The sequence below is a fragment of the Halichoerus grypus genome, chromosome 8 (assembly GCF_964656455.1).
Source record: "Halichoerus grypus chromosome 8, mHalGry1.hap1.1, whole genome shotgun sequence".
In the NCBI taxonomy this organism is placed as follows: domain Eukaryota; kingdom Metazoa; phylum Chordata; class Mammalia; order Carnivora; family Phocidae; genus Halichoerus; species Halichoerus grypus.
The window spans coordinates 31,282,801-31,310,432 of record NC_135719.1 but is presented as its reverse complement, the minus strand read 5'-3'; positions in this window follow the sequence as shown (position 1 = coordinate 31,310,432).

Sequence of the window (27,632 nt, the reverse complement as noted above, 5' to 3'; positions counted from 1 at the left end):
TATAGCAATACAGGCTTAAGAAGCAAAAAAAAAAAACCCTCAAACTATCTAACCATCCACCTGAAGGAATTAAAGAAGAACAGTGAACAAAACCTAAAACCAGCAAAAAGAAGAAAATAATAAACATTAGGACAGAAATAAATGATATAGAAACTAAAAAAAAATAAAACACAGTAGAACATATCAATGAAACCAGGAGCTAGTTCTTTGAAAGAAATAACAAAATTGATAAACCCCTAGCCAGACTTATCAAAAAGAAAAGAGAAAAGACCCAAATAATAAAATCACAAATGAGAAAAGAGAAATAACAACCAACACCACAGAAATACAATTATAAGAAAATATTATGAAAAACTATATGCCAACAAATTGGATCACCTGGAAGAAATGGATAAATTCCTAGAAACATAAAAACTAACAAAACTAAAACAGAAAGAAATAGAAACATTGAACAGACTGATAACTGACAAAAAATTGAATCAGTAATCAAACGTCTCCCAACAAAGTCCAGGGCCAGATGGTTTCCCAGGGGAATTCTACCAAGCATTTAAAGAAGAGTTAATACTTATTCTTCTCAAACTATTCCAAGAAATAGAAATGGAAGGAAAATTTCCAAATCCATTCTATGAGGCCAGCATTATCCTGATACCAAAACCAGACATAGACTCCACTAAAAGGAGAACTACAAGCCAATAGCCCTGATGAATATGGATGCAAAATTCTCAACAAAGAACTAGCAAATCAAATCCAACAGTACATTAATACAATCTTTCACCATGATCAAGTGGGATTTATTCCTGGGCTGCAAGGGTGGTTCAATATTTGCAAATCAATCAACATGATACATCACATTAAAAAAGAAAGGATAAGAACCATATGATCCTCTTCATAGATGCAAAAAAAAAGCATTTGACAAAGTACAACATCCATTCATGATAAAAACCCTCAACAAAGTAGGTTTAGAGGGAACATACCTCAACATAATAAAGGCCACATATGGAAAACTCACAACTAATATCGACCTCAATGGGGAAAAATACAGAACTTTTCCTTTATGGTCAAGAACAAGACAGAGATGTCCACTCTCACCACTGTTATTTAACATAGTATGGGGAGTCTTCACATTAGCAATAAGACAACAAAAAGAAATAAAAGGCATCCAAATCAGCAAGAAAGAAGTAAAACTTTCACTATTTGCAGATGACATGATATTCTATATAGAAAACCCAAAAGACACCACCCCAAAATTGCTATTACTGATACATGAATTCAGTAAAGTCTCAGGATACAAAATCAATGTACAGAAATCTGTTGCATTTTTATATATCAATAATGAAGCAGCAGAAAAAGAAATTAAGGAATCAATTCCATTTACAATTGCACCATAAACCATAAGATCCCTAGGAATAAATCTAACCAGAGAGGTGAAAGACCTGTACTCTGAAACTATAAAACACTGATGAAAGAAACTGAAGACAACAGGAAGAAATGGAAAGATTCCATGCTAATGGGTTGGAAGAACCATATTGTTAAAATGTCTATGCCACCCAAAATAATCTATACCTTTAATGCATTCTTTATCAAAATACCACCATTTTTCACAGAATTAGAGCAAACAACCCTAAAATTTATATGGAACTACAAAAGACCCCAAATAGCCAAAACAGTCCTGAAAAAGAAAAGCAAAGCTGGAAGCATCACAATTCTGGACTTGAAGTTATTTTACAAAGCCGTAGTGATCAAAACAGTATGGTACTGGCACAAAATATCAATAGATCAATAGAACAGAATAGAGAACCCAGAAATTACCCACAGCTCTATGGTCAACTAATCTTGGACAAAGCAGTAAAGAATATTTAATGGGAAAAAATTACGTTCTCTTCAACAAATGATGTTGGGAAAACTGGGCAGCAACATGCAAAAGAACGAAACTGGACCACTTTTTTATTTTATTTTATTTATTTATTTGAAAGAGAGAGACACAGTGAGAGAGGGAACACAAGCAGGGGGAGTGGGAGAGGGAGAAGCAGGCTTCCTGCTGAGCAGGGAACCCAATGCGGGGCTTGATGCAGGGCTCGATCCCAGGACCCTGGGATCATGATCCAAGCCAAAGGCAGACGCTTAACGACTAAACCACCCAGGCACCCAGAAACTGGACCACTTTCCTACGCCATACACAAGAATAAATTCAAAATGCAGGAGGGGAAGGATGAAGGGGGGGAAATCGGAGGGGGAGATGAACCATGAGAGTCTATGGACTCTGAGAAAGAAACTGAGGGTTCTAGAGGGGAGGGGGGTGGGGGATGGGTTAGCCTGGTGATGGGTATTAAAGAGGGCATGTTCTGCATGGAGCACTGGGTGTTGTGCACAAACAATGAATCATGGAACACTACATCAAAAACTAATGATGTAATGTATGGTGATTAACATAACATAAAAAAGAAGAATAAATTCAAAATGGATTAAAGACCTAAATGTGAGAGATGAAACTATTAAAATCCTAGAGTAGAATATAGGTAGTGGCCTCTTTGACCTCAGTCATAGGATCTGTTTACGAGGCAAGGGAAACAATAGCAAAAATAAACTATTGGGACTACATCAAAATAAATAGCTTTGCACAGCGAAGGAAATGATCAACAAAACTAAAAAGCAACCTATGGAATGGGAGAAGATATTTGCAAATGACATATCTGATAAAGGGTTAGCCCTAAAATATATAAAAATCTTTTAAAACTCAACACCTAAAAAAACCCCAATAATCCAATTAAAAATGGGCAGAAGACATGAATAGACATTTTTCCAAAAAAGACGTACAGATTGCAAACAGACACATGAAGAGATGCTCAACATCACTCACCATCAGGGAAATACAAATCAAAACTGCAATGAGATATCACCTTAAACCTGTCAGAATGGCTAAAATCAACAAATCAAGAAACAACAGGTGTTGGTGAGGATGTGAAGAAAGGGGAACCCTGCTGCACCATTGGTGGGAATGCAAACTGGTGCAGTCACTCTGGAAAGCAGAATGGAAGGTCCTCAAAAAGTTAAAAATAGAACTACCCTGTGATCCAGCAATGCATGAGTAGGTATTTACCCAAAGAATACAAAAATACTAATTCAAAGAGATACATGCATTCCAATGTTTAGAGCAGCATTATCTAGAATAGCCAAAGTATGGAAACGGTCCAAATGTCCATTGACTGCCAAAGGGATAAGAAGTGGTATATAGGGGCACCTGGGTGGCTCAGTCGGTTAAGCGTCTGCCTTTGGCTCAGGTCATGACCTCAGGGTCCTGGGATTGAGCTCTGCATCCAGCTCCCTGCTCATTGGGGAGCCTGCTTCTCCCTCTCCTCCCCACTCGTGCTTTCTCTCGCTATCCCTGTCTTTTTCTAATAAATAAATAAAATCTTTAAAAAAAAAAGAAGTGCTACATATATACAATGGAATATTACTCATCCATAAGAAGAATGAAATCTTGTCATTTGCAATGACATGAATGGAACTAGAGAGTATTATGCTAAGTGAAATAAGTCAGTCAGAGGAAGACAAATCCATATCATTTCACTCATAAGAAATGAAACAAATGAGCATGGGGTGGGGGTGGAGAGAGAAAGAGGCAACCGAGAAACAGACTTTTAACTCTAGAGAACAAACTAATAGTTACCAGAGGGGAGGTTGGATGGGGGGATGAGTTAAATAGGCGATGGGGATTAGGAGGGCACTTGTTTTGATGAGCACTTAGTGTTGTATGGAAGTGTGGAATCACTAAATTGTCACCAGAAACTAACATTAGAGTGTATGTTAACTAACTGGAATTTAAATAAAAACTTAAAAAAATAAAAAAGAATGACATCTTGCCATTTACAATGACATGGGTGGAGTGAGAGAGTATTATGATAAGCAAAATGAGTCAGTGAAAGAAAAATAGCATATGAGTTCACTCATATGTGAGATTAAAGAAACAAAACAAATGAGCATGGGGGGAAAAAAGAGAGAGGCAAACCAAGAATCAGACTCTTAACTATAAAGAATAAACTGATGGCAACCAGAGTGGAGGTTGGAGGGGGGATGAGTGAAATAGGTGATGGAGATTAAGGAGTGCACTTGTCATGATGCGCACTGGGTGTTGTATGGAAGTGTTGAATCACTATATTGTAAATCTGAAACTAATATTACACTGTATGCTAACTAACTGGAATTTAAATAAAAAGTTAAAAAGAAAAAGAAGCACAAATACCTGAGTCTTTTCATTAAGGCCTTCTCTTCACAAGGAAACCCACAAGCACCATGTGAAACCCCAGAATAGGGGTTCATACCTGATGGCCATAAAGTATTATTCTGGAACATCACACAATTTAATTAAAACAATGAGTTAATAATTTAACAATTTAATTTAAAACAATTTTTCTTTTATCAGATACATTAGCCTAATTTCAACTTTTAATTACCTTCCCCGTCATACATTTTTCATGTGGTAGATGCCCACTTGGTTTCCCTAGAGGCAGTGCTTACAAGCATCTATCTCATTACAGTTCAGTAATCATGAGTTATTTTTGTTCCTTAATTCTGTTTTTTGAGCATGGTTGTAAACAATGCCATCAGGGATAAAAGTATTTGAAGCTGAGGACTAAGATACAAATGTGGAAAATATGCCTGTGAGGACTATCTTTTCAACCCACCACCACTGCATGCCAAGATAAAGTTCTGCTCCCATGGTAAAGTAAATGTCAAGAACCACACAGCAGTGTGCCTTCCATTCAAAGCAAAACAAAAGACAGTTTTCTTGGCCAACTTGGCTGTATGGGAGGAAGCCAAAGAGCACTATGTGGTTTGAGCCCTGAGGACAACTGAAAATCCTTTGCCACCTCAAGCTATAAATTTGGCATCAGACATCAGAATCTTGTGTGAAAATAGGAACTCTCAGAATTTACTGTGGCTTGAAAGAAACAAGTTGTCTCCACAAAAGGACTGTTCTAGATTCACAGTGTCTACATTCCTGGGCTAGGTGCTGCTGGGAAAGTGTCCCTAGAATCCCTTTTGGTCACACTTATTTCCAAAGCCCCCTCACCCTACAATCACACCTCCCATCAGGCTTCTGGTTCCATCCATTCTTCCTTTTCTCTCAGATCTCTTCCTGCTTTTGTTCCATTCTTGCGGACATTCCCTTCAAGCCCCAGATGCCTCACAAGACTACTGTAGTTATTTTAACCACGCGGCCAATTTCTACCACCCACTTCTACAGTGAGATTCCCAATGCACCATTCTCCTAACCCCAACAGAATGCCACCTTGCCAGAGTGCCCCCATGCCTCAGGATCTCCAATGGACACTTCACACACATGATCCCACTGGATCCTCCAAACAAGACCACAAGGTAGGCATCATTTCTATCAGGTTGCAGATGTGGGAACTGAGGCTTGGGGAACAACTTACCAACGAGCACTATTAAAAAAACAAAGCCAGGATTCTAGCCAGGATCTAGCCAGCATGCTTTTCCTACTAAACTTGTGTCATAGATTTCTCCTGTTGTAAAAGCTTTCATGAGCCCCACTCCTACTGAATTCAGCCTAAGCCACCTACCCTGGTGCTCAAGCCCTCTATGGCCTGGCCCTAGCTGCCTCTTCAACCTTGCTCCAACTCTTCTCCTGCCCCCCCCCCCCAATTAACATTCTCAAGTCGCACAAGTCTGAACCTCCCACACCTACCCATTTGTTCATCTGGAATGTCCTCTCCACCAGTCCTTCTCCACTTTCAAAGTCCTGCCCATTCATCAAGACTTCTGTGACTCCTAGGGAGAGCTCATTCATTTACAAATTTTATAAATTTGTACTCTTCCACAGCACTTGCCTCATTCTGCTATATGTTACAGTTATAATTCTCTAGGTAGAGAGTTTCTCCCAACTAGACTCTGGGTACCTTGGGGAAAGAAGCTACACCTGTTTGTTAACGTTTTTGTATGACTCTCAATCTTTACAAAAGATACCTGACACTAAGTCAAAATCAACAATTGTTAGATGGGTGAATAATTGTATAAATATATGTATGGATAGATAGATGGATGGATGATGGATAAATTGATAAAGTATCTACCTGATTAAGTTGTTATTTCTCAAGATACAGGAAAATACATTAGATTTGTAGACATACAAATAGGAGAGACTAGTTATGATGGTATAATAGAGCAATATTGTTTCTGGAATAGCAGAAAGTGCATAATAGTTAATATTTTAGATAAATGCTGTATCTTTACCTTTAGACTAACAAGTTTATAAGTTTCATGAGAGTAGGGACTCACTGATTTGGCAGCGTAAAGTAGGAGCTCTTACCCACCCTTGAGGGAAATCCACTACATCAAGTTACTTGCTAGAGCCCCTGGAAAGAAGCAAGGCTTCCCACTACTAAGCCAAGGCTTTGGGGACAAGGTACCTGAATCCAAGCATCTTTTTCTTTCTTTCTTTCTTTCTTTCTTTCTTTCTTTCTTTCTTTCTTTCTTTCTTTCTTTCTTTCTTTCTTTCTTTCTTTCTTCTTTCTTTCTTTCTTTCTTTCTTTCTTTCTTCTTTCTTTCTTTCTTTCTTTTTTTTCTTTCTTTCTTTCTTTCTTTCTTCTTTCTTCCTTCCTTCCTTTCTTTCTTTCCTTTCTTTCTTTCTTTCTTCTTTCTTTTTTTTCTTTCTTTCTTTCTTTTCTTTATTCTATGCAAAATTTACTCCCGGGCCATAAGTTTTTGTTTCTTCAGTTTCTTCTGGGATATCTTTTTCTTCTGTGCAACCTCCTCTTCTGGTTTAGGAACAGTCTGCTCTTTTTCAGTGAGGATAATCTCAGCATGGCAGGAAGAGCTCATGTATAGGTTAATCCAACAATGAGTCTTGTAAGTTCTACGCCACAACTTGGGTGATTTGTTCACCTGGATGTGCTCAATGGCCAGAGAATCTACATCTAAACCCTTAAGTTCAACATTAGTCTCTCCATTTTTAAGCATGTGCAGTAAAAATTCAGCACTCTTCTTGGGCCACCAACCCTGTATCCAGCCCCACTGTTTGGCCTGGGCACACCTACCAACTCCACCATTGTAGTGACGGAATGGCACACACTGCTTTTACAAAGTGATGTCTCTCAGATACTTGGTGGTTTTTTGGATATGCATACCCCTGATGGCCTGGGCACTTTCACATGTGTTCTTGAAGTGAACATGAAGTGTGGACAAAACAGGGTATTTCAGTTGTTCCTGGGTGTATTTTGGTTTGTGCGTTAGACACTATGTCCCAAAATTATAAGGAAAGTAAAACTTGTGTATATATATATATATATATATATATATATATATATATATATATATAAAGGTAAAATTAAATAGTGAAAAAAGGACTACAATAAAGCATGTATCTATAAAAAATATAGGTGTGAAAAAATACAAGTTAAAAAGCTACTATGACATCAAAAACTAATGATGTACTGTATGTTGGCTAACTGAACATAATTTAAAAAAACAATAAAGAAAGTGAGCACGAAGATTTCAACCTCTTGATTTGCATGATTTTGTAGGGTTTTCTAGGTCAAGTGAATAGCGAACCATTTTCAGAGGTCACCTCAGGCTGCTTAGAGGAAGAGCTCCAAGCATGGTTCTGCTGTGTGAGCCTCCCTCATGTTTCAATTTCTTTTTTGAAAACAGGAATGAGAGTCCCTGTCCCATGGGTTGCATTAGGGAATAAATGTGATAACCTACACAATACTCTCAGCACTGTCACAGATGGGCTCTGTGAATGGCAGTTATCGTCATTCATGCATCAGCTATCATTCATGTCTCGGCTTCTATCTTTCTGGTGATGACTGTAACTGTAAGTTCTTACTAATGGTCACTAGGCCTTATCAAAGTAGGAAAATATGCACCTCTGATAAACTCAAAGTCAACTTATAGGCAGTTTTAATAGAAAAACCTAATTAATTGCAGTTTTTAAAAATGAGGTGAAATCTAAAAGAGAATTCCATAAACAGAATAGAGAGCCAAGAAGTAAGTCCATATAAATATGGGCAATTAATTTATGACAAAGTAGCCAATAATATACAATGGGGGAAAGGACAGTCTCTTCAATGGTGTTAGGAAAACTGGACATCCACATGCAAAAATTGAAACTGGACACAAAAGTTAACTCAAAATGGATTGAAGACATGAATGTAAGACCTGAAATCATAAAACTTCTAGAATAAAACATAAGAGGTAAATTCGTTGACATGAGTCTTGCAGATGAATTTTTGGATTTGATACCAAAAGCAAAGGCAACAAAAGCCAAAATAAGTAAGTGGGATTACATTAAGCTAAAAAGCTTTTGCACAGCAAAGGAAACCATCAACAAAATGAAAAGGCAATGAAAAGGGGGAAAGTACTTGCAAATCATATACTTGATAAGGGATTAATATCCAAAATAGATAAAGAATGCATACAACTCAATAGCAAAAAACAAAACAAACAAAAAAACCCCACCCAAACCCAAAACCAAACCAAACCAAATAAAACAAAACAAAAAGACAAAAACCCCCAAATAATCTAATTAAAAATGGCAGAAGATCTGAATAGACATTTTTCTAAAGAAGACACAGATGGCCACGAGGTACATGAGAAGATGCTCAACATCAGTAACATCAGGGAAATGCAAATCAAAACTACAATGAGATATCACTTCATACCTGTTAGAATGGCTATTATAAAAAATAAGAAATAACAAGTATTCACAAGGATATGGAGAAAAGGAAACCCTTATGTACTGTTGCTGGGAATGTAAATTGGTGCCGCCACTATGGAAAACAGTATGGAGGTTCCTAAAAAAAATACAACTACCATATGATCCTGCAATTCTACTTAGTAACAAAACCACTAATTTGAGAAAAAGATCATATATATATCTGCACCTCCATGTTCACTACAACATTATTCACAATAGCCAAGATAGGGAAATAATCTAAGTGTCCATTGACAGATGAATGGATAAAGAAAATGGATATGTGCGCACGTGTGCACACACACATACCTCACACACTGGAATATTATTCAGTCATAGAAAAGAATAAAATTTTTCCATTTATGACAACGTGGATAAATTTTGAGGGCATTATGCCAAATGAAATAAGTCAGACAGAGAAAGACAAATACCAAATGATCTCACATGAGTAATCTAAAATAAAAACAAAAACAAGCAATTAGATACAGTTAGATACAGAGAACCGGGTATTTGCCAGAGGCGAAGATGGGAGTTTGGTGAAATGGTGGAGGGGTTCAAAAGGTAGGAACTTCCAGTTATCAAATAAAGATGTCCTGGGAATGTAACACACAGCATATGACTATAGTGAATAATATTGTATTGTATATTTAAAAATTGTATGGTGACAAATGTTAACTAGACTTATTCTGCAATATATACAAATGTTGAATCATTATGTCATACTTCTGAAACTAGTATGTCATATGTCAATTATACCTCAATAAAAAAATAAATAAAGCATAAGAGGAATCCATAGACTTCAAGTCAAAGTCTCCATTTAGTCCCTTAAAACCTTACCTCCCTTTGCCCATATTAACATATTATGTTATGTTGTTATGTTATGTTGTGCTGCGCTATGCTGTTATGCTCTGCTATGTTATTTTATGCTATGTTATGTTATGTTATGTTATGTTATATTCCATCCCATAATAGAGTTTTAAAGACATTGGAGTGCTTGAATACTTGAGATTGTCCCTCATCTCCTGCCAAGATTCCCATAACAGCATAGCTCCATGGGTGGAGAAACAACTCTGCATTCCCACAATGCCCAGGAATCAGGTTCACCCAGTCACCACATGCCAATGACCTCTTATCTTGCAAGCTATGCATCTTTGCTGACAAGGACAGCATTAGAGGGCAGCACAGTCTCCAGAAACTGTACCAACGCCTTAGGCTTTAATGCGCAAGACTGCCCCCATGTTCACTTACCATTCAAGAGCTAAGGGAGATGATTACCTCCACAGACCAATCCCCAACAATGGTTCCTCTAGCACAAAAGATACTAGAAACAAAAAAGCCATGCCATGCCCTTCTGAACTGAGAGTTAGGAACTTCAGCTCTCCATCCTAAGGGAAGGACCTGGTAAAGATTTACACTAGCAATGAGTTCTCTGCCGGGTGACCATGAGTGACAGGGATCCTCCAGTGCCAGCAGAGGTAAAATGACTTTTGAGTGGATGGACTTGGCTCCAGACAGGCTCACTTTGTATACTGTCAAATCATTAAACAAATGTTCATCCACTTCCTCAAGCAAAGCTGGAGAGGACAATGTTGACATTTGGGGGTATCCTCAAAGCACTCAGCCTCCTCACCCAGCCAGTGTTAGGAGATACACACAAGCTCGGGCAGCTGGGATTATGGCATTGCTCATTGCTTTATTATGTCCTTTAAAGCAAGCTTTAAAGCTCAGAAAATTTATAAGAATATATATATACATAGGCATACATACAAATATATATACAGCTTGTACACTTAACCCAAGGAGATTGGTGGTGATAGAACTCCATTATATTATAATGTTATTAGCATGGAGGGTTTTTTTTTTTAAGATTTTATTTATTTGACACAGAGCAAGAGAGCACAAGCAGGGGGAGCAGCAGAGGAAGATTCCCACTGAACAGGGATCACGACCTGAGCCAAAGGCAAATGTTTAACTGACTGAGCAACCTGGGCACCTCTAACATGGAGTTTTGTTTGAATAATTTCTTTTTTAATATGACAGTTCCATTTTACATTTTTCTCGATACAGTAATGTTGGTGATATTACCAAAGATGACAAAACTCTATATAGTGCATGCTGATTGCTCAGAGTCACTTCGTTGCCAGACAACGTTTTCAAATTCAAACTGTAATCCTCCCAAATGTCTACTGAGCTAATGAATCACCATCACCAAATGCAGAACTGGTTGTTACTCTCCAACGTAACAAATGGGATCTTTCTTCTGCAGACCTCCTCCAGGGTGGGCCCTCAGGATGGCCACACTGCAGGCCACTTCCTTCCACCCCAAGTGCCTGGAGTTCTCTGAACCCTCACTGACAGAACTAGTAAGAGACAAGTCTAGGAAACTCCCCAAACCTTTTGTAAGGAGAAACTATCTGTGCGGGCTGGCAGCACTTCCTTCCCCCACAGCAAATCTCAGCACCGCTAGGAGAGGGGGTAGGTCAGAGAGATAAATGGCAGCAAGGGCCAGGAAAGCAGGCCTAGCTCAGGGTAGGTTTTGAGAACCACTTCATGATTGCTCCCCTGGAGAGCTCCCAGTACGAGAAATACAGCCCCACTCCCAGGCTCCCATTCTTGGCTGTATTTACCGAAAGCTCAACCAAGACTTCATCCTCAGAGAAGAAACCAAAAAGGAATTCTTCCTAAATGCTCTTCCTCCCCAGTCTGGTGTAAATGAATGGCATGAAGGAAAGAGAGAAAGAAAAGTAAATAAACTCCAGGTTTTGTGGGCATCAAATTTCAAGAAAGAAAACAGAACTGAGCTCAATAATGATCCCAATCTTTCTTTCTTTAGCAAGGATTAAAATAGGAATAAGATAGCCTCTATCTTCAAAAACTTCTAACTAAAGGGTAATAATCTTATTGTGCACTCTAATCAGTTAATTCAGTTACAGGCATTGTAGTGATATCATGCAAGTTTCTTGATGTGTATGTTTCCTGCCTCTCCTGCCTTCCCAGACCAATATGAAGTGTATTTCACTTGGTTCAGCTTCTTTGACCTTCCCACACCTCCAAGAAGAGGCTATTTCTCCAAGACTGGTCCTTGGAAATTTGTAATGCAGAATCAGAGAAATATGCAGAGAAATATGGAATGTGAGGAGTTAGATGAGGAAGAGAGGACTAAGAAAGAGGCTAAACAAGAGTGGGGACAGGAAAGAGAGAGAAAACAGTCACATCTCAGAGAACCAGTGTGGAGAGGAGTAATGATAGAGGAGGACTGATAATCAGAGCATGTGGAAAATAGAAAAATAAGAACTGAGGAGGACAGAAAAGAGGTGTGTGGCAAGATAGATTTCCCATAGATTGGTAGATTGGTTCTTTTTTCATGCTTTTCAAAAGATGCAGACTGGTATTTCTTTTGAAATTCATATTAGCTGCTGTGACTGCCATTCTTTGAATGTGACTCTTTAGAGAGACAGAACCACATGGATCTTGAGACCATAAGACTTTCTTAGTTCTAGTCCAGCTATCCCATCTTACAGCTGAGGAAACTGCAGCCCAGAGAAGTAAAATCACTGGCTTCAAAAATGTATGACAGTCTAGCAACAGAATTTTGACTGATTCCCCTTGCTTCTTAGTCAAGTGTAGATTCTACCACCCTAAACTAAAAATATGTTTGTTCCTAAACATACTCACACACAGACACATCTTTCCTCCCCCACAAGCATGCCTCACTTTCTAAGTCTTATGAAAAGATAAAAATTTCACACTCTCTCTTTAGTAGAAAGAACTTAAACTGAAGAAAAATTGCCTCACCACAATAGAAGATGTTCCACAAATAAATTAGGTTCTGGGGCTGGGAGCCAGCAACCACGCCTCATATGAATAGATTAAAGGCAGAACCTTACCTTTTGGAGGCACGCTGTGAAGTTAAAAGAAGGAAACCACAGATACTTGGATGTTTAAAAGGTCCTTGTGACTGAGTAGGTCTCACATTCCATCCAACAGATGGCACTAGCAACATATTAAAAATAAGCACTTAGACGTCCAAAGTTCAAAAATAAAAAGAACCAGTAGAATGAAACGTAGAATCTTTCTGTTCTCATCAAAATCAAGTTACCCATCCATTCTTCTTGAAGCAACATGGCATTGAAACAAACAAAAATACCTACCTAACTACTACTAGATAAAATCAACTAACAACGCAGTAATAACATGTTACTAATTAGATATTATAACTAACAGTTGCTTTTGTGTTTTGTTTTTATTAGAAGGATTAAAGAACATTATTCCTCTTGTCTGTTGAATTTAACTAGACTTAAGTGAGTGTTTGAATATAGTTTCTGTTTTCCACATGCCAGCTTACTTGAAGGAAAAATAAAAGGAAACTCTTGGTTGCTAACAATTGTTTAAGCACCACCTAATTTTTGGAACTTATTACATTTGTGAGCATTACTACACTTCTAGTTTTCACACTGAGAAGGCATTTATAATGGAAAGCAGTGACTCTTTCTCTTCATTTGGGATTATACTTTATTATTTAAGTTATAGAAAAGTCAAGTAGATAATGCAATTTATTGCAATTGCAACTGTATTCTGATATGGAATACCTAGTAAAATAATTTTTTCGTGTGTGGTACTGCATAAAAAAATACATTTCTGAAACTCTCTTTTTCATTCAATTTCCATTCCTCCCTTTTTTTTCTTTCCATGATTTCCTATATATCTAATATCATCATGAAGAGGATAAAAGACTACCTACACCTGTCCCCCAGCAAGGAGGTATTGCTTTGCATGAACAAACTGTATCCTGGGGTGGGTAACTCAGGGCAACTCACCAAAACCTCCTGGGTGTTTTAAATTTTTGAAGGAAACACAGCTACATCTGTAGGACACCTGGAGAACTGCTAGCTCAAGGTAAGTCAACTTTGGCATTAGATCACATTCTCTTCCATGATGTCACATCTTTGCATTGTTTTTGGTTTGTTGTTGTGATAGTTTTGGAAGAAAAGTAGCATGTCCAATCTAATTTTAATGTTTTAGATGCTGTTTGTACCCAACAGGTGCATCCACATACCATTTGTAAGAAATTGTGGTTAAGAATAAAATTAAAATATTATTTTTTCTTTCAATTTGTACATATTATTCTTCAGCTACTAAGTTATTAGGACATAAATACTTATTCAGGTGTTTGAAACTATTTCATAAATAGAAATTTTAAGTATTTCTTTTGGCTTAGGGAAAAATCACTGGGACATTAAGGGTACAGTTAATTGTGAACTGAGAACTTTGAGAATCTCTAGAACAAACTATTCACAGAGGTGGGCTGCTTTATTCCCCTCAAAAAATTTAAAAAATATCTCATAGTATGAATCATGAATTTAAAGAATTGATATAAAAATCATAGGAAACAAACTGAGGGTTGCTGGAGGTGAGGGAGGTGGGGGGATGGGGTAACTGGGTGATGGACATTAAGGAGGGCACATGAATTAATGAGCACTGGGTATTATATAAGACTGATGAATCACAGTCTACCTCTGAAACCAATACTACATTATATGTTAATTAATTGAATTTAAATTTTTAAAAATGTTAAAAAATAAAAATAATTTTTTAAAAACCTGAAAAGAATGAATCAAAAAGAAAAGAAATGAGCTTGGGTCATTGTCTTTCCCACAAATTGATTTCAGGTCATCTTTCTTGGTTTTCTCCTTTCTTGTGTGGGTGAGAGGAGATAATATTTAAGCATCTAGGATTCTTCCAGGCATTCGTGAACACACAGTAAGTGGTAGCAATTATGATTTCCCAATCAAATATCTCTTCCCAGGAGAAGAGAGGACCTAAATTGTGGGGCCCAGAGCAAAATAAAAATGCAAGAATCCTTGTTCAAAATTATTAAGAATTTCAAAATGATGATGGTAGAGCATTAAGCCAAGCATGGGGCCATTCTAAGGATCTTGTGTGAAGCTGCCCCCTTAATTTCCCCTATAAATAAAGTCAAGGTTTTCCAGTTCATGTGACTCTCTCTTCAAACACCAAAACTTTTCACATTAAATAATAGCTGTGCTAAATAATTATTAACTCATCAGTTATCATCTTTGTCCCCAGTTGACTGTAGCAATATGTAATATTGTCATGTTCACTAATAGCTTCATAGTGATATTCTATTTCCTGAGTAGATGGTGAGGTCCTTATGGTCAAGGGGCTGTAAAGAATATTTAACTTATTTTCCATCCCATAACCTTCAGACACAACTGGCACATGTTAGATGCTCAAGAAATACCCATTGACTGAGTGTGATATTGTGATTTATAATAAGAAATATATGTATATTTGGTTTCCACACTGTTTCTGGCATAGAACTTCTAAAATTCTTGGAATTTCCTAAGTGATAAAAGCAATAAAGGTGTCTTTTGTTACATTAATGAGGTGACTTTGGACCCCACTTAAGGATGGTGCTGGTTGCCAGAACAACCAACCATGTGATTAGAAGGTTGGAACTTATGTCCCACCTACTGACCTCCAGGGAGGGGAGATGGGCTGGAGATTGAATAATCACCAATAGTCAGTGACTTTATGAATCATGCCTCTGTAATGAAACCTTTATTAAAACCCAAACAGAGGGGATTCAGGGAGCTTCCAGGTTAGTGAAGCAGAATACATCCATGCGTGACTATATGAGGCCAAACTCCACATGGACAGAAGCTCCTTTGTTTAGGACCTCACCCTATTTATCTCTTAATCTGACAGTTGATTTGTATCCTTTAATATCTTTGTAGTAAATAAGTAATACAGTGAATAAAATGTTCCTCTGAGTTCTGGGAGCCTCTCTAGCAGATTAACCCAAACCAAGGGTGTGGGAACAGGGGTGAATCATTGGAACCTCCAATTTAAAGCTGGTCAGTCAGAAGCATAGGTCATAACTTGGGCTTGCAACTGGTGTCTAAAGTGGGGTTAGGGAGCAATCTTTGGGACTGAGCCCTGAACCTATGGGATAAAACCCATATCTCTGGGTGGATAATGTCAGAATTGAATTGAATTATAGGACACCCAGCTGGTGTCAGAGAATTCCTTTTTCGTGTGGGAAAGCCTCTTTCTCAAACACACATTGAAATTGGCATCAGACCCGTTTTCCTCCAAATTTTTATTTAAATTCTAGTTAGTTAACATTTAGTGTGATATTGGTTTCAGGAGTAGAATTTAGTGATTCATCACTTACAATAACACTCATAACAAGTGTCCTCCTTAATACCCACCACCCATTTAGCCCATCCCCTACCCACCTGCCTCCATCAACCCTCAGTTTCTTCTCTATTGTTAAGAGTCTCATGGTTTGCCTCCCTCTCTTTTTTTCCTTTCCATATGTTCATGTTTTGTTTCCTAAATTCCACATATAAATGAAATCATATGGTATTTGTCTTTCTCTGACTGACTCATTTCTCTTAGCATAATACACTCTAGCTCCATCCACATCATTCTATTCATTATTGAAAATGGAGACTTTGAAAGAAATCTCCAACTGTTGTTGTTGAATTGTCTGTTTCCTTATTCTATTCTGTATACAGCTCAGTTCTATTTTGATTACTGCTTGCATTATCTTTTCCCATCTTTTTATTTTCAATATGTTAGGCTTTTTTTACTCTAAAGTGTATCTTTTGTAAACAAAGTAGAGTTAGATTATGTTTTATGTTTCTTCTACCAAACTCTGTCTTTTGCTTGGGGATCATTCATTCATTTACATGTAATGTAATTACAAATAAGTTAAGGTTTATGTCTGTCATTTTGCTATTTTGTTTTCTATGTGTTTTATGGTTTATTTTTCCTTTACTCTTTCATTACTACTTTCTTTTATATTAATATATTTTGCCTACAATACCATTTTAATTTCTTGTTGTTCCTTTCACTGTATTTTTCAGTTATTTCTGAGTGATTAATAACCCAGTAACTTTAAACACTTTCATTCAAATTAGTACCAATGTAATTTAAAGAGTATGCCAAAGTATTCCTCAGTTATAGCTCCATTCTCCCTTCCTTTGTGCATTATTATCATAAAAATTATATATTTACACATTATAAGCTCATCAACACAATTTTACAAGTACTGCTTTGTGGAGTTACCTTTTAAATCAGATAGGAGAAGGTGTGTTACAAACTTATGTGGATTCAAGTTATTATCAAGTGTCCCTTAATTTTAGCCTGAAAGACTTCCTTTATTGTTTCTTGTAGGGCAGATCTGTTAATGATGAATTCTCAGTTTTTATTGATCTATAGATGGCTTAATCTCTCCTTCATTTTAAATGGATAGTTTTGCTGTATATAGAATTCTGGATTGACATTATTTTTCTTTCTGCACTTTGAATATGTCATCTCACTGCCTTCTCATCTCCAAAGTTCCTTATGGAAAATCAGTTATGAATCTTACTGAAGATGCTTTGTAACTGATGAATCATTTTCTTCTGTCTCCAAAATTATTTGTCTTTCAACAGTTTAAATAAAATATAGGTGTTGTGTGTGTATGTGTGTGCTCTGGGGTATGCTCTCCTTCAATGTTCTGGAAGTTTACAATTTTTTCTTAGCCTTCACCGAAGGCTTCAAAGTCTTTCCTGACTGTGCACACAGCACATGTGTGCACCAGATCCCCAAGAACAGAGTTTTTTCAAGACCCCTATGACATCCTCATCTTTCTGACCTTGATCTTCCTTCTAAGTTTTGACTAGGCTCTTTTTTTTTTTTTTTTTTTGGCCCCAACTTGTATCACAGTGTTGGGCAGTTGTGATGTTAAATAACTGTTGCTGTTGATTTTTGACAAATGCCTTGGGAATAAGACTTTCCCATGGAGCACAGCTTCAAGTCAGGTTAAAAAAAACACACAATAAAATCCTGGGGTTTTTTTTGGAGGAGAGCAAGATGGCAGAGGAGTGGGGGACTCCATTTCAACTGGTCCCCTGAATTTAGTTGGATATCTACCAAGCCAGTCAGAACACCCACGAAATCAGCCTGAGATATAAGATTATACCTCCTGGATCTCTATGGGGCAGAGGATCTTCAGTGAGAGGTACAAAGGACAGAGTTGTGATTGTGCTGACAGATATTGGAGGATAAACAGAAGGGGGAGGGGGCCATCAGAAGCTAGCCACTGGAAAGTGATACCACAGTTCAAAAACATCCTGCACCTGGGGACCAGCAATAGCTTGCAGAGCGGTGGTGGTGGGACGGGAAGTGCCTGGTAACAGCACTCAAACAGAATCCCGGAGCTTAAGGGGCAAATGCCAGACCGGGGTGGCCAATTGTGGGGACCTGTGCTTGCGAACCTGGGGGGCTGGCCATCGCAGCAGTCACCACTGCAACCTCCTCCACACCCGCCACCGCACTGCTGCCTGCACCCACCCACACTGGGATTGCTCACAGTTTTAAAGGAACAGAGGGCAGAAACAAGCAGAGGCCTGGGCCACTGCTGAGAGAATGGCTGGGGGCATGCACTGCCTGTGGGAGGCTGCGGTTTTCAGCGTCACTAACAGAGCAAGAGACTGTGTGTTCTGGAGGGTTCAGAGAGGAGCAGACTGTGGCTGCTTTCCTCTAGGGCAGAGGTCTGGGTGCAGACATTTTCCTTTGCCTTGACCCTCCAAAAAGGCACCAAAAGCTGCCAGAGAACAAAAGCTGCTGGAGAACAAAAGTGCAAAAAACCGGTTTCCATGGAGCCCAGCCCCTTGGTAGGGAGCAGGGCAACTCTGCCCAAGCAGGGTTGCCTGAAAAACAATGTGGCAGGCCCCTCCCCCAGAAGACAACCTGGAAGAACAAGAGGACAACAACCCCAGGGTCCCCATAAAACTGTAAAACCCCAACACCAGGGGAAAATAGTATACTGAAGTCCTGGTGTTGCATTGCGGCCTGTGTATTTCTTAGATACAACTTTTTTATTCTTTTTCATGTTTTGTCTCTGTTTTTCTTTTCACCTACTTATCATTTCAACTAGATGTTTAACTTTTTAACTCCTACTGTTTCACACCTATACTTTTTTTCTCTTTTTCTTTTTTCTATATATATAGATATAAACTTCAGTGTCGTCCTTTTTTCCCTATTCAATACTACCCGTATATATATATACCAGTTTTAATTTCCCTGTAACTCTGGGAAGTAGTGTTCTCTAATAAAGAGAACAAAATACACCCAGAAAGAACTGAAACACCCTATTTCACCAACATTAAAAGAATATAGCTCCCCCCACCTCTCATCCCCCCTTTTTCTTTTTTTTTTTTATTTATTTAACTTTATAAATCTTATTCTTGGGTTTCATTTTTGCTGGGTTTTCTTGGTAGTGGTTTCTGATCGCTCCAAATTTCCCCAGGGTGCACCTTGCCTGGGTTGTGGTTGATATTTTTTACTCTGTACATTCCCTTAACCACCCCTCAACAGAATGACTAGGAGGAGGAACTCCCAACAAATAAAAGAACCAGAGACAATGGCCTCTCCTACAGACCAAATGGATATGGATATAAGCAAGATGTCAGAAATAGACATCAGGGTAACAGTTATGAAGACAATAGCTAGTCTGGAGAAAACCATTAATGGCAACATAGATTCTCTAAGGACAGAAATGAGAGCTAATCAGGCCGAACTTAAAAATGTTATCAATGAGATGCAATCTAGATACTCTAACAGCAAGGGTGAACAAGGCAGAAGAACAAATTAGTGATCTAGAAGACAAACTGATAGAAAGGAAGGAACAGGAGGAGGCCTGGAACAAATAGCTTAAAATCCATGAAAACAGAATTAGAGAAATAAACGATGCCATGAAATGTTCCAATGTCAGAATTATTGGGATCCCTGAGGGGGTGGAGAAACAGAGAGGGGACTAGAAGATATATTTGAGCAAATCATAGCTGAGAACTTCCCTAATCTGGGGAATGAAACAAGTATTCATGTCCTAGAGGCAGAGAGGACCCCTCCCAAGATCAAGGAGAACAGAACAATGCCCCGGCATGTAATAGTAAACCTTGCAAATCTTAGAACCAAGGAAACCATCTTAAGGGCAGTTAGGGGTAAGAGATTCCTTGCATACAGAGGGAGGTACATCAGAATAATGTCAGACATGTGCACAGACACCTGGTAATCCAGAAAGGGCTGGCAAGACATATTCAGGGTACTAAATGAGAAGAACATGCAGCCAAGAATACTTTATCCTGCAAGGCTGTCATTCAGAACGGATAGAGAGATAAAGAGATTCCAGGACCAGAAGAAACTGAAAGAATATGTGACTGCTAGGGTGCCTGGGTGGCTCAGTCGGTTAAGCGTCTGCCTTCAGCTCAGGTCATGATCTCAGGGTCCTGGAATCGAGCCCCGCATCGGGCTCCCTGCTCTGTGGGAAGCCTGCTTCTCCCTCTCCCACTCCCCCTGCTTGTGTTCCCTCTCTCACTGTGTTTCTCTCTGTCAAATAAATAAATAAAATCTTTAAAAAAAAAAAAAAAGAATATGTGACTGCTAAACTGGCCCTGCAAGAAATATTAAGGGGGGTCTGTAAAAGGAGAAAGACCCCAAGAGTGATATAGAACAGAAATTTACAGGGGCGCCTGGGTGGCTCAGTCGTTGAGCATCTGCCTTCAGCTCGGGTCATGATCCCAGGGTCCTGGGATCGAGCCCCGCATCAGTCTCCCTGCTCGGCGGGAAGCCTGCTTCTCCCTCTCCCAGTCTCCCTGCTTGTGTTCCCTCTCTCGCTGTGTCTCTCTCTGTCAAATAAATAAAATCTAAAAAAAAAAAAAAAAAAAAGAACAGAAATTTACAGAGACACTCTCTAGAAACAAGGACTTCACAAGCAACATTATGACAATAAAATCATATCTTTCAATAATCAGTCTCTACATGAATGGCCTAAATGCTCCCATAAAATGGCACAGGGTAGCAGATTGGATAAAAAGACAAGACCCATCCATATGCTGCCACAAGAGATGCATTTTGAACCTAAAGTGAAGGGATGGATGGGGCGCCTGGGTGGCTCAGTCAGTTGAGTATCTGCCCTCAGCTTGGATTGTGATCCCAGGGTCCTGGGATCTGGTCCCACATTGGGCTCCCTGCTCAGCGGGGAGCCTGCTTCTCTCTCTCCCCCATCTCCCCCCTTGTGTTCCCTCTCTCTCTGTCTCTCTCACTCTGTCAAATAAATTTAAAAAATCTTAAAAAAAAATAAAGTGAAGGGATGCAGAACTATCTTTCATGCAAATGGACCTCAAAGGAGAGCTGGGGTAGCAATTCTCATATCAGATAAATTAGATTTTAAGCTAAAGACTGTAGTTAGAGATACAGAAGGACACTATATTATTCTTAAAGGGTCTATCCAGCAAAAAGATGTAACAATTATAAATATCTATGCCCCCAACATGGGAGTATCCAACTACATAAGCCAGCTGTTAACTAAAATAAAGAGTCATATTGATAACAATATGTTGATTGTAGGAGACCTCAATACTCCACTCTCAGCAATAGACAGATCATCCAAGCAGAAAATCAACAAAGAAACAAGAGCTTTGAAAGACACACTGGACCAGATGGACCTCATAGATATATACAGAACATTCCACCATAAAACAACAGAATACTCATACTTCTCAAGCGCACATGGAACTTTCTCCAGAATATATCACATACTGGGTCACAAATCAGGTCTCAACCGATACCAAAAGACTGAGATTATTCCCTGCATCTTCTCAGACCATAATGCTTTGAAACTGGAACTCAATCACAAGAAAAAATTTGGCAGAAATTTAAACACTTGGAAGCTAAAGACCACTCTGCTCAAGAATGTTTGTGTCAACCAGGAAATCAAAGAAGAACTTAAACAATTCATGGAAACCAATGAGAATGAAAACACATTGGTCAAAAACCTGTCGGATACTGCAAAGGCAGCCCTAAGGGGGAAATACATAGCCATCCAAGCCTCGCTCAAAAAAATAGAAAAGTCCTGAATTCACCAACTAACTTTACACCTTAAAGAAATGGAAAAAAGCAACAAATGATGCCTAAGCCACACATTAGAAGAGAAATAATTAAGATTAGAGCAGAGATCAATGAATTAGAAACAAGAAATACAGTAGATCAGATCAGCGAAACTAGAAACTGGTTCTTTGAAAGAATTAATAAGATTGATAAACCACTGGCCAGACTTATCAAAAAAAAAAAAAAAAAGAGAAAGGACCCAAATTAATAAAATTATGAATGAAAGGGGAGAGATCACAACTAACACCAAGGAAATAGAAACAATTATTAGAAATTATTATCAACAACTATATGCCAATAAATTAAGCAACCTGGAAGAAATGGGTGCTTTCCTGGAAACCTATGAACTACCAAGACTAAAACAGGAAGAAATAGACAACTTGAATAGACCAATAACTGGTAACGAGATTGAAGCAGTGATCAAAAGCCTCCCCAAAAACGAGTCTAGGGCCTGATGGATTCTCTGGGGAATTCTACCAAACATTCAAAGAAGAAATAATTCCTATCCTCTTAAAGCTGTTTCAAAAAATAGAAACAGAAGGAAAGCTTCCAGACTCAGTCTATGAGGCCAGCATTACCTTGATCCCCAAACCAGGCAAAGACCCCATCAAAAAGGAGAATCTCAGACGGATACCCCTGATGAATATAGATGCCAAAATTCTCAACAAAATTCTAACTAATAGGATCCAACAGTACATTAAAAGGATCATCCACCATGACTGAGTAGAATTTATCCCTGGGATGCAAGAGTGGTTCAACATTCACAAATCAATCAATGTGATAGAACACATTAATAAGAGGAGAGAGAAGAACCATATGGTCCTCTCCATTGATGCAGAAAAAGCATTTGACAAAATATAGCATCATTTCCTGATTAAAACTCTACAGAGTATAGGGATTCAGGGAACATTCCTCAATTTCATAAAATCCATCTATGAAAAGCCAACAGTGAATTTCATTCTCAATGGGGAATAGCTGAGAGCCTTTCCCTTAAAATGAGGAACACAACAAGGAGGCTTACTTTCACCACTATTGTTCAACATAGTACTAGAAGTCCTAGCAACAGCAATCAGACAACAAAAAGAAATAAAATGTATTCAAATTGGCAAAGAAGAAGTCAAACTCTCTCTCTTTGCAGATGACATGATACTTTATGTGGAAAAACCAAAAGACTCCACACCCAAATTACTAGAACTCATACAGCAATTCAGTAATGTGGCAGGATACCAAATCAGTGCACAGAAATCAATTGCTTTCTTATACACTAACAATCTAAATGCAGAAAGAGAAATTAGAGAATTGATTCCATTTACAATAGCACCAAAAACCATAAGATACCTCAGAATAAACCTAACCAAAGAGGTAAAGGATCTATACTCTAGGAACTACAGAACACTCATGAAAGAAATTGAAGAAGACACAAAAAGATGGAAAAACATTCTATGCTCATGGATCAGAAGAATAAACATTGTTAAAATGTCTAGGCTACCCAGAGCAATCTACACCTTCAATGCCATCCCGATTAAAGTTCCAATGACATTTTTCAAAGTGCTGGAACAAACAATCCCAAAATTTGTATGGAATCAGAAAAGACCCCAAATCGCCAAGGAAATTTTGAAAAAGAAAAACAAAGCTGGGTGTATCACGTTGCCTGATTTCAAGCTATAATCACCAAGACAGCATGGTACTGGCACAAAAACAGACATATAGACCAATGGAACAGAATAGAGAGCCCAGATATGGCCCCTCAACTCTATGGTCAAATAATCTTCGACAAAGCAGGAAAAAATATGCAATGGAAAAAAGACAGTCTCTTCAATAAATGGTACTGGGAAAACTGGACAGCTACATACAGAAGAATGAAACTCCACCATTCTCTTACACCATACACAATGATAAACCCAAATGGATGAAAGACCTCAATGTGAGACAGGAATCCATCCAAATCCTAGTGGAGAAGATAGGCAGTAACCTCTTCGACATCGGCCACAGCAACTTCTTTCAAGACACGTCCCCAAAGGCAAGAGAAACAAACACAAAAATGAACTTTGGGATTTCATCAAGATAAAAAGCATTTTCACAGCAAATGAAAGAGTCAACAAAACAATGAGGCAACCCATGGAATGGGAAAATATTTTTGCAAATGACACTACAGATAAAGGGCTGATATTCAAGATCTATAAAGAACTTCTCAAACTCAACACCCAAAAAACAAATAATCAAGTCAAAAAAATGGGCAGAAGACTTGAAAAGACACTTCTCAAAAGCAGACATACAAATGGCTAACAGACACATGAAAAATGTGAAAAAGTGTTCATCATCATTAGCCATCAGGGAAATTCAAATCAAAACCACACTGAGATACCACCTTACACCAGTTAGAATGGCAAAAATTGAGAAGGCAAGAAACAACAAATATTGGAGAGGTTGTGGAGAAAGGGGAACCCTTTTACACTGTTGGTGGGAATGCAAGTTGGTACAGCCACTTTGGAAAATGGTGTGGAGGTGCCTCAAAAAATTAAAAATAGAGCTACCCTATGACCCAGCAATTGCACTACTGGGCGTTTACCCCAAAGACACAGAGGTAGTGAAAAGAAAGGCCATATGAACCCCAATATTCATAGCAGCAATGTCCACAATAGCCAAACTGTGGAAAGAGCCGAGATGCCCTTCAACTGACGAATGGATAAAGCAGATATGGTCTATATATGCAATGGAATATTACTCAGACATCAGAAAGGATGAATACCCAACTTTTGCATCAACATGGATGGGACTGGAGGAGATTATGCTAAGTGAAATAAGTCAAGCAGAGAAAGTCAATTATCATATGGTTTCACTTATTTGTGGAACATAAGGAATTGCATGGAGGACATTAGGAGAAGGAAGGTAAAAATGAAGGGGGGGAAATCAGAGGGGGACACAAACCATGAGAGACTATGGACTCCAAGAAACAAACTGAGGGTTTCAGAGGGGAGAGGGTGGGGGGATGGGTTAGCTCAGTGATGGGTATTAAGGAGGGCACGTATTGCATGGAGCACTGGGAGTTATACGCAAACAATGAATCATGGAACACTACATCAAAAACTAATGATATACTGTATTGTGACTACATAACATTATAAAATAAAATAAAAAGAACTTCTCATACTCAACACCCAAGAAACAAATAATCTAGTTAAGAAATGGGCAGAAGACATGAATAGACATTTCTCCAAAGAAGACATAGGAATGGCCAACAGACACATGAAAAAATGCTCCACATCACTTGTCATCAGGGAAATACATATCAAAACCACAATGAGATATCACCTTACACCAGTCACAATGGCTAAAATTAACAAGACAGGAAACAACAAATGTTGTTGAGGATGTGGAGATAGGGGAACCCTCTTGGTGGGAATGCAAGCTGATTACAGCCACTCTGGAAAACAGTATGGAGGTTCCTCAAGAAGTTAAAAGTAGAAATACCCTATGACCCATCAATGCACTACTAGGTATTTACCCCCCAAGATACAAATGTAGTGATCTGAAGGGTCAATTTGTAGGGATACAAACTGTAGTGACCCCAACGTTCATAGCAGCAATGACCACAATAACCAAACTGTGGGAAGTGGTGAGATGTCCATGAACAGATGAATGGATAGAGGAGATGTGGTATATGTGTGTGTGTATGTATATATAGTGTATATATATGTATACTGGAACATTACTCAGCCATCAGAAAGGATGAAATCTTACCATTTATATTGACGTGGCTTGAACTGGAGAGTATTATGCTGAACAAATTAAGTCAATCAGAGAAAGACAATTTTCATATGGTTTTACTCGTATGTTGAATATAAGAAATAGTGTAGAGGATTATAGGGGAAGGAAGGGGAAAATTGAATGAGAAGTCATCAGAAAGGGAGAAAACGATGAGATACTCTTTTTTTTTACCTTTTTTTTTGTTGTTAATCACCATACATTACATCATTTGTTTTTGATGTAGTGCTCCATGATTCATAGTTTGCGTATAACACCCAGTGCTCCATGTAGAACGTGCCCTCTTTAATACCCATCACCAAGCTAACCCATCCCCCCACACCCTCTCTTCTAGAACCCTCAGTTTGTTTTGCAGAGTCCATAGTCTCTCGTGGTACTTATCCCATTCCAATTTCTCTCCTTCATTCTTCCCTTCCTGCTATCTTCTTTTTTTTTTTAACATATAATGTATTATTTGTTTCAGAGGTACAGGTCTGTGATTCAATAGTTCACAGCACTCACCATAGCATATATCCTCCCCAATGTCTATCACCCAGCCACCCATCCCTCCCACCCCCCACCACTCCAGCAACCCTCAGTTTCTTTCCTGAGATTAAGAATTCCTCATATCAGTGAAGTCATATGATACATGTCTTTCTCTGATTGACTTATGTCGCTCAGCATAATACCCTCTAGTTCCATCCACATCGTTGCAAATGACAATATTTCATTCCTTTTGATGGCTGCATAATATTCCATTGTATATATATACAGTAGTGTATATATATACCACATCTTCTTTATCCATTCATCTGTTGATGGACATCTTGGCTCTTTCCATAGTTTGGCAATTGTGGACATTGCTGCTATAAACATTGGGGTGCACATACCCCTTCGGATCCCTACATTTGTATCTTTGGGGTAAATATCCAGTAGTGCAATTGCTGGGTCATATGGTAGCTCTATTTTCAACTTTTTGAGGAATCTCATATTGTTTTCCAGAGTGGCTGCACCAGCTTGCATTCCCACCAACAGTGTAGGAGGGTTCCCCTTTCTCCGCATCCCCGCCAACATCTGTCATTTCCCGACTTGTTAAATTTAGCCATTCTGACTGGTGTGAGGTGGTATCTCATTGAGGTTTTGATTTGGATGTCCCTGATGCTGAGAGATGTTGAGCACTTTTCATGTGTCTGTTGGCCATTGGGATGTCTTCTTTGGAAAAATGTCTGTTCATGTCTTCGGCCCAATTATTGATTGGATCATTTGTTCTTTGGGTGTTGAGTTTAAGAAGTTCTTTATATATTTTGGATACTAGCCCTTTAACTGATACGTCATTTGCAAATATCTTCTCCCATTCAGTTGGTTGTCTTTTGCTTTTGTTGACTATTTCTTTTGCTGTGCAAAAGCTTTTTATCCTGATGAAGTCCCAATACTTCATTTTTGCCCTTGCTTCCCTTGCCTTTGGCGATGTTTCTTGGAAGAAGTTGCTGTGGCTGAGGTCGAAGAGGTTGCTGCCTGTGTTCTCCTTTAGGATTTGGATGGATTCCTGTCTCACATATACGTCTTTCAACCATTTGGAGTCTATTTTTGTGTGTGGTGTAAGGAAATGATCCAGTTTCATTCTTCTGCATGTGGCTATCCAGTTTTCCCAACACCATTTGTTGAAGAGACTGTCTTTTTTACAGTGGACATTCTTTCCTGCTTTGTTGAAGATTAGTTGACCATAGAGTTGAGGGTCCATTTCTGGGCTCTTTATTCTGTTCCATTGATCTATGTGTCTGTTTTTGTGCCAGAACCATACTATCTTGATCACTACAGCTTTGTCATATAACTTGAGTCCAGAATTGTGACGCCACCAGCTTTGTTTTCTTCCTCAACATTCGTCTGGCTATTCGGGGTCTTTTCTGGTTCCATACAAATTTTAGGATTATTTGTTCCATTTCTTTGAAAAAAGTGGATGGTATTTTGATAGGGATTGCATTGAATGTGTAGATTGCTCTAGGTAGCATAGACATTTTCACAATATTTGTTCTTCCAATCCATGAGCATGGAACGTTTTTCCATTTCTTGTGTCTTCCTCATTTTTTTCATGAGTATTCTATAGTTTTCTGAGTACAGGTTTTTTGCCTCTTTGGTTGGATTTATTCCTAGGTATCTTATGGTTCTGGGTGCAATTGTAAATGGGATTGACTCCTTCATTTCTCTTTCCTCT